The sequence below is a fragment of the Triticum urartu genome, chromosome 7A (assembly GCF_056163025.1).
Source record: "Triticum urartu cultivar PI428250 chromosome 7A, HENAU_Tu73, whole genome shotgun sequence".
Lineage (NCBI taxonomy): Eukaryota > Viridiplantae > Streptophyta > Magnoliopsida > Poales > Poaceae > Triticum > Triticum urartu.
In genome coordinates, this window is record NC_141879.1 from 642,248,872 (window position 1) to 642,264,834 (window position 15,963).

The 15,963-nt window shown below is 48.0% G+C and overlaps 1 pseudogene; it reads left to right on the forward strand.

Annotated features, from left to right (window-relative positions):
• Window positions 1-12,593: 12,593 nt before the first annotated feature.
• On the forward strand, window positions 12,594-15,223 carry LOC125519219 (BTB/POZ domain-containing protein At1g50280-like; annotated as a pseudogene).
• The last annotated feature ends 740 nt before the right edge of the window (window positions 15,224-15,963 follow it).

Below are 15,963 nucleotides of genomic sequence, written 5' to 3' on the forward strand. Positions count from 1 at the left end.
CTTGTACGTAGATCACACTCTCCCCTCTCATTGCTATGCATCACCATGATCTTGCGTGTGCGTAGGAATTTTTTTGAAATTACTACGTTCCCCAACAGGTCCAACTCCTCTTCCACTTCCGGGGTGGGACTAAACTTCCCACTACACCCAGTGCCATATAACCCACATGGGTCATTAAAGATTTTTCAGAAATTGCTATATGGGCCTAGAGCCCATCTCAAATTTCAGCAATCCCCCACCAGATCTCGAGGGCCCATTGTGTCCTGTGTTCCAATTACTATTTCGATATACCAGTGTTTCAGTGAAGACCTGTTAAGGTTGAGCTTCACCTAGAGCAAGTAGTTACACTCCTTCACAACTGAACAATGGACTATGGCTTGAATTGTCATTTGGCGTAAAGAAGTTTCACCACATGTCTTACTAGTACTAGGCTGCCGAAGGCTGACCCCTCGGGTGGAGCATATAAGTCACACTCCTGGCCTATTCATGAGCTTACTAGAGATCACCCCAATCTCATAGACTGTGACCAGCAGTCGGGCTCATATAGGTGTGTTCCTCCAAAGATCGCTCTGTAGGATAGCATCTTCCTTATATAAGCTTCAGAACACATTAAGACAGTAGTCATCCTACCATACAGTATCGAGAGTATTGCATCTCCAACGGAGTGGGTTAGTATAGTTACTCTCCTCAGTTCACCACTGGCTTGTTTTCCCAGGTCCTAATTCATGGGATCTCCGATCACATAGGTTGGGTTACTACCATGGCAACTTATGTGGGTCTCATACCCATCTCCCTCGATGCATTATCTATCACTACACGTGATAGCCCTTTTGTAAAGGGATCTGCCAGATTCTTAGCCGTATGGACATACTCCAACGCTATCACTCCAGAGTTTCTTAATTTTCTGACAGCCTTTAATCTCATTCTCATGTGTTTGTTGGACTTCATGTTGTCCTTTGAACTTTTCACCTTGGTGATGACAGTCTGATTATCGCAGTTCATAAGGATAGCCGGAACCGGTTTATCAACCAATGGCAAGTCCATCAAAAGATCTCGAAGCCATCCTGCTTCGACACCAGATGTGTCTAATGCTGTTAATTCTGCTTCCATAGTCGATCTTGTTAAGATCGTTTGCTTGCAAGACTTCCAGGGAACAACGCCACCTCCAAGAGTAAACATATACCCAGTTGTGGCCTTCATCTCATCAGCATTAGAGATCCAATTTGCATCACTATACCCTTCAAGTACCGACTGGTATCCGGTATAGTGAAGTCCATAGTTCATAGTACCTTTCAGATAGCGCATAACTCTTTCAACAGCATGCCAGTGTACATCACCCGGTTTGGAAACAAACCGGCTCAGTTTGCTAACAGCAAACGCGATGTCAGGCCTCGTTGCGCTTGCTAGGTACATCAGTGAACCAATGATTTGAGAGTATCTCAATTGATCTATAGCCGTGCCTTTGGACTTTCGAATCAACACGCTAGGATCATATGGTGTTTGAGATGGTGTGCAGTCCGAATATCCAAAACGACTCAACACCTTCTCGACATAGTGGGATTGCAGAAGTGTAATCCCACCCTCATTATCTCTCAGTAGCTTGATGTTCAAGATAACATCAGCCACACCAAGGTCTTTCATCTCAAACTTCTAAGACAGAAACGACTTGACCTCCTCAATGACTTTGAGGTTGGTTCCGAATATTAGTATGTCATCAACATACAAGCACAGTATAACTCCTTCGCCCCCACCATGGCGATAGTATACACATTTGTCAACCTCATTAACAACGAAACCAACAGATGTCAGAGTTGTATTAAACTTATCATGCCATTGCTTAGGTGCTTGCTTCAGGCCATATAAAGATTTCAGCAACCTACACACCTTTCTTTCCTGACCATCTATCACAAAGCCATCTAGTTGTTTCATATAGATTTCCTCATTTAGCTCTCCATTCAGAAAAGCCGTCTTAACATCCATCTGGTGGACGAGAAGACCATGCGACGCCGCCAACAAGAGTAATACTCTAATGGTGGTCAGTCTATCCATAGGTGAATAAGTATCAAAGAAATCTTCCTCTTCTTTCTGGTCATAACCCTTGGCCACAAGCCTAGCCTTGTACTTTTCAATCGTACCATCGGGCCTAAGCTTCTTTTTGAACACCCACTTACATCCCAATGGTTTGCAACCATAGGGACACTCAGTGATCTCCCATGTCCCGTTAGCCATGATGGAATCCATCTCGCTACGGACTGCATCCTTCCAGTAGTCAGCTTCTGGAGAGGCATACGCTTCTGAAATAGAAGTAGGAGTATCATCCACGAGGTACACGAAGAAATCATCACCAAAGGTCTTTGCAGTCCTTTGTCTCTTGCCCCTACCAAGGGTTTCCTCGTCATCCTCCTCAGGATTTTCATCATGTGTTTGTTCACAATATTCCATAGGGATGGCAGGTTCAGGAGTCTCCTCAGATTCCTGTCTAGAAGTGCTTTGCATATCTCTCATAGGAAAAATATCCTCGAAGAATGTAGCATCCTTAGACTCCATAATTGTACCGACCTTCTGGTCAGGTACCTCAGATTTCACTACTAGAAATCTATAGCCAACGCTGTTCTTAGCGTATCCCAAATTAACGCAGTCCACGGTCTTTGGTCCAAGCTTATGCTTTTTGGGGATCGGCACATTGACTTTCGCCAAACAGCCCCAAGTACGCAAGTACGAGAGTGTTGTCCTTCTCTTTGCCCATTTCTCATAGGGAGTGATCTCATTATCCTTTGTCGGAACTTTATTCAGGACATGACATGCCGTCAATACAGCCTCCCCCCACCATGCCTTGGATAAACCCGATGTATCTAACATGGCGTTAACCAAATCAGTTAGAGTACGGTTTTTCCGCTCGGCAACCCCGTTTGACTGGGGTGAATAGGGAGGCGTCCTCTCATGAATAATGCCGTGTTCCGCACAAAAAGAATCAAACTCACTCGAGAAGTACTCTCCACCACGATCCGACCGGACTCGTTTAATTTTCTTTTCAAGTTGATTCTCAACTTCTGCCTTATAGATTTTAAAGTAGTGTAGAGCCTCATCTTTAGTGTTTAACAGATACACATATCAATATCTAGTGGAGTCATCTATCAATGTCATGAAGTATTTCTTTCCACCTTTAGTCAACACGCCATTCATCTCACAAAGATCAGAATGTATGAGTTCTAATGGTGCCAAGTGTCTCTCCTCCGCGGCCTTGTGAGGCTTGCGAGGTTGCTTAGCTTGCACACATGAAAGGCACTTAGAACCTTTGGCTAAGGTGAAACTCGGGATTAAATCCAACTTGGCTAGCCATGTCATAACACCGAAACTAATGTGACAAAGATGTGAATGCCAAACTTCAGATTCATTAACATTCGAATGAATATGGTTCACGACTTTATTACAGAAATCTGCGAGGGAAAGGCGAAACATCCCTCCGCTTTCATAACCTTTTCCAACAAAGAGTCCATATTTCGTAACAACTAATTTATTAGACTCGAAAACCAACTTAAACCCTTCTCTACATAGAAGGGAGCCACTAACGAGGTTCTTCTTGATGGCGGGGAAATGCTGCACGTTCTTCAGCTACACTATCCTTCCCGAAGAAAACTTCAGATCGACCGTGCCAACACCATGAACAGAAGCACTCACGCCATTCCCCATCAATACGGACCCGTGGCCTGTGACCTGGTAAGAAGTGAACAATGAAATGTCAGCACACACATGTACACCTGCACCTGTGTCCACCCACCAATCGATGGGCTGAAACACTAAAAAAACAGTAAATAAATTACCGTACCCAGGTGCACCATTCTCATTGTTGTCCACAATCATGTTGACGGACTTGGAGTCGTGTCCTGACTTCTTATACTTGTTTGGGCACTTGTTGGCCCAATATTCAATCGAACCACAAGTAAAGCAGCCCTCATCCTTCTTGTTCTTCTTGAAGGTCTTCTTACCCTTCTTCTTAAAGTCGGTATTGTTTTGGACACCGTTCTTTCCCTTGGGCTTGTGGGAATTGAGGTTCTTCTGGTTCACCATGTTGGCGACAGAAGTCCCTTCGACCCCTTTTCCGTGCGAGTCCTTTGCCCTTGAATTCTGCTCAACACTCAGATGGCCAATGACATCCTCCACAGAGAATTCACACCTATGATGTTTTAGAGTGGTGGCAAAGTTCCTCCAGGAATTAGGGAGCTTAGCGATTATGCAGCCCGCGACAAACTTGCCCGGTAACTCGCACTTAAGAAGTTCAAGCTCCTTAACAATGCATATTATCTCATGAACCTGCTGCAATACAGGACGGTTTTCAACCATCTTGTAATCGTGTAACTGCTCTATAATATACATCTCGCTCCCGGCATCGGCTGCCCCGAACTTAGATTCGAGCACCTCCCACAAGTCCTTGGCGACTTGCACATGTAAATATGCGTCGACCAGTTTATCTCCGATCACGCTAAGAACTGCTCTGAGGAACACAACGGTGGCCTCCTTGAACACCTTCTCCTGTTCAGGAGCAATCGTTACCGTGGAGACACCGGTGACCCAGAACACGTTCATAGCCATGAGCCATAAAGTGGTCTTAGTCTGCCAACGCTTAAAATACGAACCGGTAAACTTATCCGGTTTCAGTGCAGCGGCAAAGCCACTTGCCGAAAAATTCCCGCACATAATAGGTTTTTGGATTGTTGAGTAAATAGGTAATTTCTCGATTAAATAAATCCACGAGTAAATCACTAGCATGGCATTGACACAAATAAACACATACTGATATTCAGTTAAGCTAGCACATACTACGCTAATTGCAGAAAGATCTACGTATAACGCTAGCATGGCTAAAACAGAAAACAGTAGGCCATGCAGAGGCCGCGGCTTTGGTGGCAGCAGCGGCGTCCTCGGTGGCCTTCTTGTCGGCTTCAGCTTTCTCGGCGGCGGCACGTTCGGCGTCGGTGGACATGGTGATGATGAAGGCGACGCGGACGTAGAGGAAGTAGACGATCGGAAGCGAGCAGTCGCGTAATCGCTGCCCAAAAACCTATTTGCCCCTCACCCCGTACAGGAACCAGAAGGGCGTGGTTTCGGAGACCTGCTCTCCCGTCGACCGTGTACGCGGCGGATGGGATGGAGTCACCGGCGGCAACAGCAGCAAAGGAACGACGGTGGGCGTGCACGTGGAGCAGATGTGATCTGTTCGTGGCGGCTAGGGTTAGGAGGCATCGCACACTTATATAGGCGCAGCCGTGTGGAGAGACGTGGGCTCGACCCACGTCCGAGTCCGTGACAGCCCACGATCTGACGTCTCAGATCGTGGCCCAGCTGTCAGAGAACTCTCCGTTAGTGACTGGCAAAAATAACCGCGTAGGTGTGAGCTCGGCTCGGCTCAATCCCGAAACCTGCGGCGCGGCGTGACGAGGCGGGCGGCGGAGGAGGAGTGCGTGAGGGCCTCTTCTCTTCTCAAGCTCCAATATCATGTAGAAGAGAAACCCTTATAAGGAGGTCCAACTCCTCTTCCACTTCCGGGGTGGGACTAAACTTCCCACTACACCTAGTTCCATATAACCCACATGGGCCCTTAGAGATTTTTCAAAAATTGCTATATGGGCCTAGAGCCCATCTCAAATTTCAGCATGCTCTCCTTGACAATGTACAATAACTTGTGTACAGTGTACCTTTTCATTTGAAATACATATGGATGATTTGAAATCTTCAACTTGATGGATGTGTTTCCAAAATGTGACTGTTTCTCTAATTTCTCTGATTTGCTATACACTGTAGCAAAGATGTTATTTTTGTTTGCCTTGTCATTAACTGGACTAAACTTCAATTAAAGTCAGACAACACAATATGTCTACAAATTCAGTCATTTAATTCTTCTTTTCTTGATGCTTCTAAAGCAGAAGAACATAATTCATGAAATTCCACTGGAGCAAGGATCTTTTCATCCTAACTCTGTAAATATTTTTGTCTTGAAGAAACCTCATTAAGATGGCCAACCACAAAACTCAATTTCGACTATGAATGTGACATCCTTTTAGGACCGCCAATTTTGATAATAATTATATTTTAAATCAGTAGTCCAGAAGTTCTGAAACCTTTACAATTGTTCTAACTATAGCTTGTAATTGATGATTAATGTAGACAAATTTATATAGCTCACCAAAACATCTACAACACTTGATCTACTCAATTTGATCAAGATGTAACACTACATTCGGTCACACTATCAATGTAATTTTACAGAAATCCATTTGGATGACTGCTGCACCCCTTTTCCTATCATGGCGGCATGTAGTCAGGTTTATGTGATCCAAGCCAGCGGCAGAGCCACCATGTTCGTCCTTGTAAGAGACAATGTCAGATTCAGGCATGGCCCCTCCCGTCCTTCTCGGCAATCCTACCTGCGGCAGAACGGTCCACGACGGCCATGGATGTCCTTCCAACCCCATGTGGCCATGGGAAGGAATGGACGTCATTTGGGCGTGCGACGGACATGGCTGTAGTTTCGCTCGGTGCAACGAACGCTCGACCATGGACGGGGAGAGTACCCCGGTCGCTCGGCCATGATAAAACTTGATCGGATCACGACTGGACGAAGCAGCAGCTAGCAATTACAGACGTTTATCTGATCGGAAGCGATCACAGATGCATAATTCACAGGAGCCGTGGTTGTACCACGATGAGCCGGGATCGTATGTTTGGAGCCGAGCGTTCGTTTCCAATACAAGCCGAGAGAAGCCACGAACGAAGCGGAGGAATAGATATCGTCAGATGAGGAGGTGGGACACATGGGAGCATCTGGGAGAGGGTATGCACGAGATGGAGTTTGCAACCGGTATGCACAGAATTTTTTTCCACTATCACGAGCACGCAAGGAACAAAGTTCAAACATTTTTGCTATTTTATTCGTTCTCCTCTTCTTGCTGACCGCATATATCCATCCTCAGTTTTGCTAAAGCACATCTAGATGTGCCATAAGGCCCTGTTTGGTTCAACTTTTTTCAATGGATTCCGCTACCGCGCAGAAGAATCTGAACCGAAGGGCGAACCTAGCAGAATCCGATTTCAGAAATCCGCTGCCAAAATTTGAACCAAAAGCGGAAGCAGCCCAGGACGTGCTTTCCAAAATCTGATTCCGCTGCGGGTCAAAATCTGAAAAAGCTGTATCAGTTGGTTTGTCAAATGACCTACATATTTTTCACATCAGATTTTCCACAGCAGATTTTTCACAGCTGCTTTTAGAAATCCACAGCTGAACCAAACAGGGCCTAAGTATTGCACATCTAAGTCATATATCATTGATCTTAGAATGAGATTCGTGCGAATATTTTCTTTCTCTTTTTTTATTTATGCTTGATTCACTCACTTAGATGTGCAATAACTAGAGCACATCTAGATGTGCCCTAGACACACCCATGCAACTCTAATTGGTACCCAATAACCGGTTAGAGGAGTAAAAACCACCTAGCCGATCCTAAGTCGGTGTTAGTGGAGGATAAATTATCCTCAACCAAGTCTCACATCCCTATTTTTACTCTATCGCCCGGCGGCCGAGTAAAAAAAAGGCACTTCACCTCTTCTGCTCCCCATCCCCGCCACCGGTGACTCCCCCCGCCATTCCCCACCACCTTCCAATGGCCGGATCCCATCGTCGGTGCTCCCCGTCGCCGATCCGCAGCACAAATCCGCGCCACCACGCCCGTGGTTCATCTTCAAACATCGCGTCCCCAAGCGTCGCCATCCCTCCGATGCGGCCACCGCCCGTCGTATCACCGACTTCCTCGAGCTCCCTCCATCGCGGGAGCCGTGGAGGAAATACCTCGACGTCCGCCAACGAGCATGGGAGACTTGGGTTACAGAGATCACCAACCGTGAGACCCACACCAAAAAGTGGATCGGGTCGTTCCACACAGAAGAGCTCGCCGCGCTCGAATACAACAGGTGTCAAGTCCGGCTCCACGCCGCGGCGACCCGCCTCAACTTTTCGTTTGGGATTGCGCTGGTCCACCTCGTCCCTCGGCGCCGGGTGCGGTGACCTCGGCGATGGCCCGGGAGGACCGGGAGGCAAGGGAGCGCCTCGTAGCTGAGGCCGCCGACAAGGAGGGACATGGCTGACCTCCGCCGCTAGTACCCCGAGCTCGTGGAGGCGGAACGGGCCATCTTCGCGGAGCGAGTGGTCAATGGCGAGGTCATCATCATCTCCAACAATGAGGAGCAAGGCGGCGGTGACGACGACACAGAGAAGGAGTTCGACGCCGAGGAGTGGCGGTGCATCTTTCCCGACTCTAGCGATGACGACACCGGTCCGGACCCAATGGCAGGTGCCCGGTGGCATGTCAAGACAAGATTGGCTCGACCTCTACTATGGCAAGGATGATGATGATGAGTAGTCTAGTTTAGGGTTTAGTGTAGTTTAAGTTTGAATTTATGTTTAAAGTTCGATTGTCAAGACAACGTGTTCGACTAGGTTGAAATTATGTTCAAATTTATGCAAATTTCAGTTGAAACTAGGTTGAACTTACGCATATTTGATATTTTACTATGTTATATATAGGGGATCAGTTAGGTTCACCCAAATCTTAGTGAAGTAAAAATACTCCACTAAGGGTTTACTCTGCTGGATCCTCCGTTATTTTTAGGGGATCAATTAGAGTTGCCCTAATGTAGATGGGAGAGGAGAAGGTGAACATTGCATGCGTACGTACAACGTCATCACCGAGGAGGGAGAAAGAGAGGGAGAGGAATGAGGGGAGCCGGCGATGGACTTTCCAGGTGCCATGCTGAAAGATCGAGGATGTCGCCTAGAGGGGGGTGAATAGGTGTTTTAAAATAATTACGGTTTAGGCTTGAACAAATGCGGAATAAACCTAGCGGTTAATTTTTCAAGCACAAAACCTAAAACAACTACGCTCACCTATGTGCACCAACAACTTAAGCTAAGCAAGATAAGCAACTATGATAGCAAGATATATGACAAGAAACAATATGGCTATCACAAAGTAAAGTGCATAAGTAAAGGGCTCGGGTAAGAGATAACCGAGGCACGTGGAGACGATGATGTATCCCGAAGTTCACACCCTTGCAGATGCTAATCTCCGTTTGGAGCGGTGTGGAGGCACAATGCTCCCCAAGAAGCCACTAGGGCCACCGTAATCTCCTCACGCCCTCGCACAATGCAAGATGCCGTGATTCCACTAAGGAACCCTTGAGGGCGGTCACCGAACCCGTACAAATGGCAACCCTTGGGGGCGGTTACCGATCCCGTACACTTTGGCAACCCTTGGGGGCGGTCACCGGTACCCGTCAAATTGCTTTGGGCGATCTCCACAACCTAATTGGAGACCCCGACGCTTGCTCAGAGCTTTACACCACAATGATTGAGCTCCGAACACCACAAGGTTGGGGTTAACTCCCCAACGACACCACGAAGCTTCACCACAATGGAATATGGCTCCGAGGTGATCTCAACCGTCTAGGGCGCCCAAGCACCCAAGAGGAACAAGCTCAAGGGTACCAAGCACCCAAGAGTAATAAGCTTCTCAATTTGTAACTTCCACGTATCACCGTGGAGAACTCAAACCGATGCACCAAATGCAATGGCAAGGGCACACAGAGTGCCCAAGCCTTCGCTCCCAAATCCCACCGAAGCAACAAATGCTAGGGAGGAAAATGATAGGAAGAACGAAGAAGAGAACACGAAGAACTCCAAGGTGTAGATCCAAGGGGTTCCCCTCACATAGAGGAGAAAGTGATTGGTGGAAATGTGGATCTAGATCTCCTCTCTCTTTCCCCTCAAAAACTAGCAAGAAACCATGGAGGGATTGAGAGTTAGCAAGCTCAAAGAAGGTTAACAATGGGGGAAGAACACGAGCTCAAGAGATAAGGTCCATTGGGGAAGAAGACCCCCTTTTATAGGAGGGGAAAAACCAACCGTTATGTGCTCAGCCCGCACACGAGCGGTACTACCGCTCGGGCGGAAGAAGCAGGGAAAAGGAGCAACAAATATGAACCTTGGGGCAGTAGTACCGCATATAAGCGGTACTACCGCTCACCCCAGCGGTACTACCGCTGGAGGAGCAGAACACAGGACCAAAAGAGGCAGGGCAGAGCAGAGTACGGCGGCAGTAATGCAGTAGCGGTACTACCGCCCGACCGGAGCGGTACTACCGCTTATAGGAGGTAGGCAGAACTACCATGCCTTACTGTCGTGCAATTACTGCTAAACTCGACACAAAAAGAGCAGGACCCAAAATCGAGGCGGTACTGGAGCGGTACTACCGCTTGACGCTACAAGCGGTACTACCGCTGCTGACCGCGATACTAGCGCAGGGAGGAAACCAAAACAGCCATAACTTCTTCATAAGAGCTCCGAATTGAGCAAACTCAAGCTTGTTGGATGAACTCGAGCTTGTCATCAATATGACCATAAGCTCTAAGACTCACAAAGAGAACCAAACAAGAACCAAGAAAGATGATGCAAGGATGCAATGGTTTGAGCTCTCTATGAACGATACGATCAAGCTACTCATCGAGAGCCCCCTTGATAGTAGGGAAATCGATCCTATAACCCGGTCTCCCAACCACCACTATGAGACCGGTAAAATAGAAAACCTATCAAGGGCAAACCTTTGTCTTGCACATAGTCCACTTGAGCTAGATGATGACGATCTTGACTTTCTTAAGTTGGACCATCTTTCTTCATTGTGTTGGCTCGATAAAAACTAGTTGATTGCTCCCCCATACTCCACTATGGGCGAGCCACTCTTTGGCACATCTTCATAAATCCATTGTTACCATAATGGACAGCAAGCTTCAAGCATTTTATCTCTTCGTGATGCTCCATTTGAACTTGCACATCTCAACCTAACCCCACAAAGAACTCTCACGAAAACCATGGGTTAGCAAACAAAGTGTAATGGACAATGCTTACCATACCATGAGATCACTTGATCCCTCAGTACATCTTGTATGATTTTTGTGTTGATCACCTTGATTCATTCTTGACTTAATCTTGATCAACCTTGAATCTTTCCAATTCTCTTCATCTGGATGATGTCTTGAAGGTAGACATGAGTGACCACACAATCTTCTTCTTTAAGACATGCTTTCAATAAGCTCAACACTCACATGACCAATATTTGGATAATTCCTTGAATAGCACCTTGGTCGACACCAACTCTCCTTGAAACCAACACATGTACTCCAAGAAAAGCCTATGGACAAAACCTTCAAATATAACTCAAGGCAACCATTAGTCCATAGAGATTGTCATCAATTACCAAAACCAAACATGGGGGCACCGCATGTTCTTTCACATGCAATAGTGGGATGAGTGGCAACTGTGTGTCCTCGTGCTGAGTAGCCTCTTCCTCCAGTACCTGCTCTTCCTCTCCTCCGGGATACGTAGGTGTGTTGTTCCAGTCTAGGCCAGGCTCTTCAACTGGCTCGCCTACCTAGGCGGGATGCTCTGGTAGAACGACATTACCAACGACAAAACTATTGAATATGTGAAAGTCGAGGTGCTTATTCCAAAAGTCAAGTTTTATATCTAGTAACAAATACCAAGGGAGGTTTCATTAAATGTACACTAAGGCCTCATTTGATAGCAGGGGATCCTCCCGGGATCCCCGTCCTTTCCCGGGTGGGAACAACCCGAGTAAATTTCGCCCCAGTTTTCTCAATGGCCCGTTTCATGCCAAGCCGAAGAGGTGTTTCCGTCCCCGACCCACCCCGATTCCCTGGGTAGGAAACCCTCGCCTTCTAACATCGGGAGAACTCTCCCTGTTTCTTCTCGCGAAGTGCAGCTCGCGTTGCTTTGAGCACTTCTCTCGTCCGCTAACCTCGTGGACCTTCCAAAGGGCCATGTTGCTTTTCCACGAGACTTCTGATTTGCCCAGAATATTCTGCCCGGGGCATCTTCTCCATGAAATAACTGCCCTCACATCGAAACAAGGCCTAAGTGGTTTGAGATGCCTCCACTAGAATCTGTACCGTCGTTGGTTGATCTAATGGCCCAGATTGATTTTTTTTTCTATTTTTATACCACAACCCCATATCTATACTACTCCAGTTGATAACGCAATGCTCCATAGGAAAAGTTGAGCATCATATGGCTCCGCTCCAAGCAGAAATACTGAAGCAGGGCTGCAAGACCACAAGAAAAATATCAAAGTGATTGCGTGTGGGGCCATGAACACTGAAAGTGATCGGATGTGCACACATGCACGGTGCTTTCAGACAATGCAGCTTGATGGAAATAATTGGAGGTAATAGCACCACGAGTCCTGTAACTTGTTCAGGATGTGATGATCTAGTCCATAGCTTGAAAAAGCAAACCATCTCCTCCTACAACTTGCATCCAATGTGCAGATTTGGTCCTTAGCCAATCAGATGACGCCAACTGGAGCCATGTCAGCAGAGCGGGTCAGCGGCAAACTTTTTGCAATTACCCCCTGACCTTAGCACTAATGAACCCGCACTACACCACTTGAGTTTAACTGCTCATCATCGTCGACGTGCTCGTCCTCGTCGCAGGACACGTTGGCGGCCGGGCCTCGTCGGCGGCCAAGACGATGGAGTCGGTGAAGCCGTCGTGCCTGAGCGGCGGTAGGGAGTGGTGATTCGACGACGTGGCGTCGCTGTCCCCACCGACCGTCGAGAAGGCCAGGGGCAGAGCTGGGCCCCAGGCACCCAGGGCCCAGGCCCGGGGCGTGGAAATTTGAACATCCTGTTATACATATATGTTTTTCTGCAGGCCCGGAGCGTGGAAAAGAAGAAGGCCAAAAACCCGATGGGCTGTCTCACTTGAAACGCTGAAACGGACGCACCAGGCAACACCTACGACGCCACGATCGATCTAACCCAGAGACGTAAAGTACGTAGCTGCCTAGGCACAGGAGACGTTTCACACTAGCGGCCGCCCACGACCTATCTCACATCACACACGATCGATCTCTAGAGTTCAGACTCCAGCGCCCGTGCCGCCCTCCGCCGCCGCGGCGTCGTCCACCGGCCGCCTCCGCCCCTCCCACTCTCCTGCTCCCGGGCTCCTGGCCACCGCCCTCCTGTGTGCTGGCTGCTTGATTGCCGCATCTTGGCAGTTTTTCTTGATGATTTCCCGGTTTTCCCTCATGCTTTCTACTTGTAGTCATGTACCATGTTCTACAATGTCAATGTGAACTGAAATTTAATTGAAATAATGTATGTGTGTGTGTATCAATGTATCTATATAGTCATATATGTAGAGGGTGTTGTTGAACTCAAACTGATGTAGTTGCCAATTTCATTTCATATATGTAGAAAAGGAAGAAGAATTTTTTTCTCACCCATGTCTGCAACGGGGGTTTCTAAAATATCCTTTCAGATGGAGGGAATCGAGCTCAATCATATAAGTCACACAAAGGGCTTTTACCGATGAAGTGGTAAGTTTTTAGATTTTCATCAATAATAATTGTTTCATTTGATGTTTATGTTTTCTCTTATGAAATTTTGCTTTTCATGTCTTGAAGGTGTTGCCTCTTCTTCCACGATTGATGAGGTTATGTGAGGCGTTGATGAAGCAAACCACTGATTTGGTACTCTTTTTTATCACATACTGTTCTTTGTAGTTTTTGTCATGTTTTATCTATTTTGTTGTATCGTTAAGCATTGGGTTTAAATTTTAAAATTTTCGTGCAACTGAGACATATTATTTTGTGTGGAGTAAATTTGGTGGTAGCTAAAACTTTTATGGACGTTAAGTTTTTCTCTTGCAGTGAAAACTTTCTTTTGGGCCCGGGGCTTACTTCAATCTTGGCTCCGCCACTGGAGAAGGCCATGAAAGCGCTCGGCTGCTACGGCGCCGACAACAGGAACCTGATGCTGACCCGGTTCCTGCTGCACTACCTCCGACGCACCGCCACGCGGACGGCGACTCAGGCGGCAGCGTCCTCGCCGGCCTGGCCGACACGGCCGTGCACGGCGTGGCGCTCGCCGGCGGCGGCGCGGCGTTCTCGTGCCCGGGCCTCTTCTCGGCGCTGCGGACCGTGTTGGCGGCGGGGCTTAGCTGGGAGTGCAGGCACAGGCTGGAGACGCTCGTGGGGAGGATGTTGGACCAGGCGACGCTCGACGACCTGCTCGTGTCCAGCGACGGTGACGGCGTGTACGACGTGAGCCTGGTCATGCGGCTCGTCAGGGTGTTCGTGAGCTCCGTCGAGGAGGACGGCTCGCCATCGTCGTCGCAGAGGATGAGGAAGGCGGGGAGGCTGGTGGACAAGTACCTGGCGGAGATCTCGTCGGACCAGGGGCTGCGCGTGTCCAGGTTCCTCGCCGTCGCCGAGAGCATGCCGAACTCCGCCAGGGACTGCTATGAGAGCATCTCCAATAGACGCGCCAAACTAGGACCGCACCACAAAATTCCCTGTTTTAGCGCGCGCGCAACCTTAATAGGTGCTCCAGCAGGCGCGCGAAAACAACGCGCGCGGCATACGTAGTCCAACGCGCGGGCCGAAACGCAATCGCGCGCCGCTTATTTGCTGCGCCCGCTCCCGCGCGCTGGACTCTCGCGCGCTCGCTCGCACCTCCCACCCCCATCCAGCCGCGCCGCTGACCGCGCCAGCCGGCGACCGTTCCGGCGCTTCCCCGGCCTATCCCCGCCCTGCGCGCGCTTTCTCCGCCCCCCCCCTCTAGTCCCGCCGTCCCGCGCGCGCGCTGGTCCTCCGAGGAACAGTGTCTGCACGTATTGAATGATAAACTGTTTGTTTGAGTTGTAATAAACGAAATTGAATTATTTATTTTTGTTTGTTTTGATCTTTTTTCTTCTGTTTTCGAATGCATATGTTGTTTGTGCGAGAGTCGCGCGCTGTATTTTTGCGCGCTGCTGAAGCGGCGCGCGCGCTGCATTTTAGCGCGATTGCTGGAGCCAGCGCTGCGCGCCGCGCCAAACCAGGCGATGGGCGCGCGCTAAAGCTGTTTTTTATGCGCGACACGTTCGGCACCTGTTGGAGATGCTCTGACGGCGTGTACAGAGCACTGGACATCTACCTTGAGGTAAGAACTGTTTCTTCAAATTTTCAACTGTTCGGCTCTATTTGGAGAAAATTCAATTCAGGTTTCAAAATCGGGCAATTCGTATTTGAAACCGATTTCTCAAGCAAAATTATTTCGGATAATACTTGCTCATGATGATTACCCGGAGGTTAAAAAGTTCGACGAAGAGCTGTAGCTAATGATAAGCCAATCACAAATATTGTAGTAAAATATTCTCTGCCATGGTACTCCCATGGTGGTGACTGGTGAGAGACGGCAAAGGTCACCTAGATTTTCACCTGGCACTGTGCATATTTTTCTCAGTTTATTATGAGGCCACGATGATTTATTTTTATTGTTGCCAGAAAGAGGTCATGATGACAATGTTCACCTAGAATCAAAATACATTATGTTTTAGCTACCGAATACCTCCACTCAGTTAAACTCGGGTGGTGTAGTGCGGGTTCATTAGTGCTAAGGTCAGGGGGTAATTGCAAAAAGTTCGCCGCTCACCCGCTCTGCTGACTTCGTCTGATTGGCTGAGGACCAAATCTGCACATTGGGTGCAAGTTGTAGGATGTAATAGTTTGCTTTTTTAAGTTTTTGACTAAATCATCACATCACATCCTGGACAAGTTCCAGGACTCCTGTTTCTATTACCTCAAACAATTGAGCTTCAATCGGAAGCACAATAATAATAGCATTGACTTGACTTGCAGGCTCTTTGGCTGGTTCTTGATGGCTTCAACAAGAAGACTAGTGTTCCCCACTCAGTCATGACAGTCTTTTGATGATTTCAGATTTTGAAGTGCACAAGAAGGTCGCCACAGGTCCATACCTGGCCGGATCTGCATTGATTTTAAGCCAGGTGCGCTGCCCTTAATTTGGATCTGGCTCTTTTATAATTATCCTAGCTAGGTTGATGTGAAAACAAGC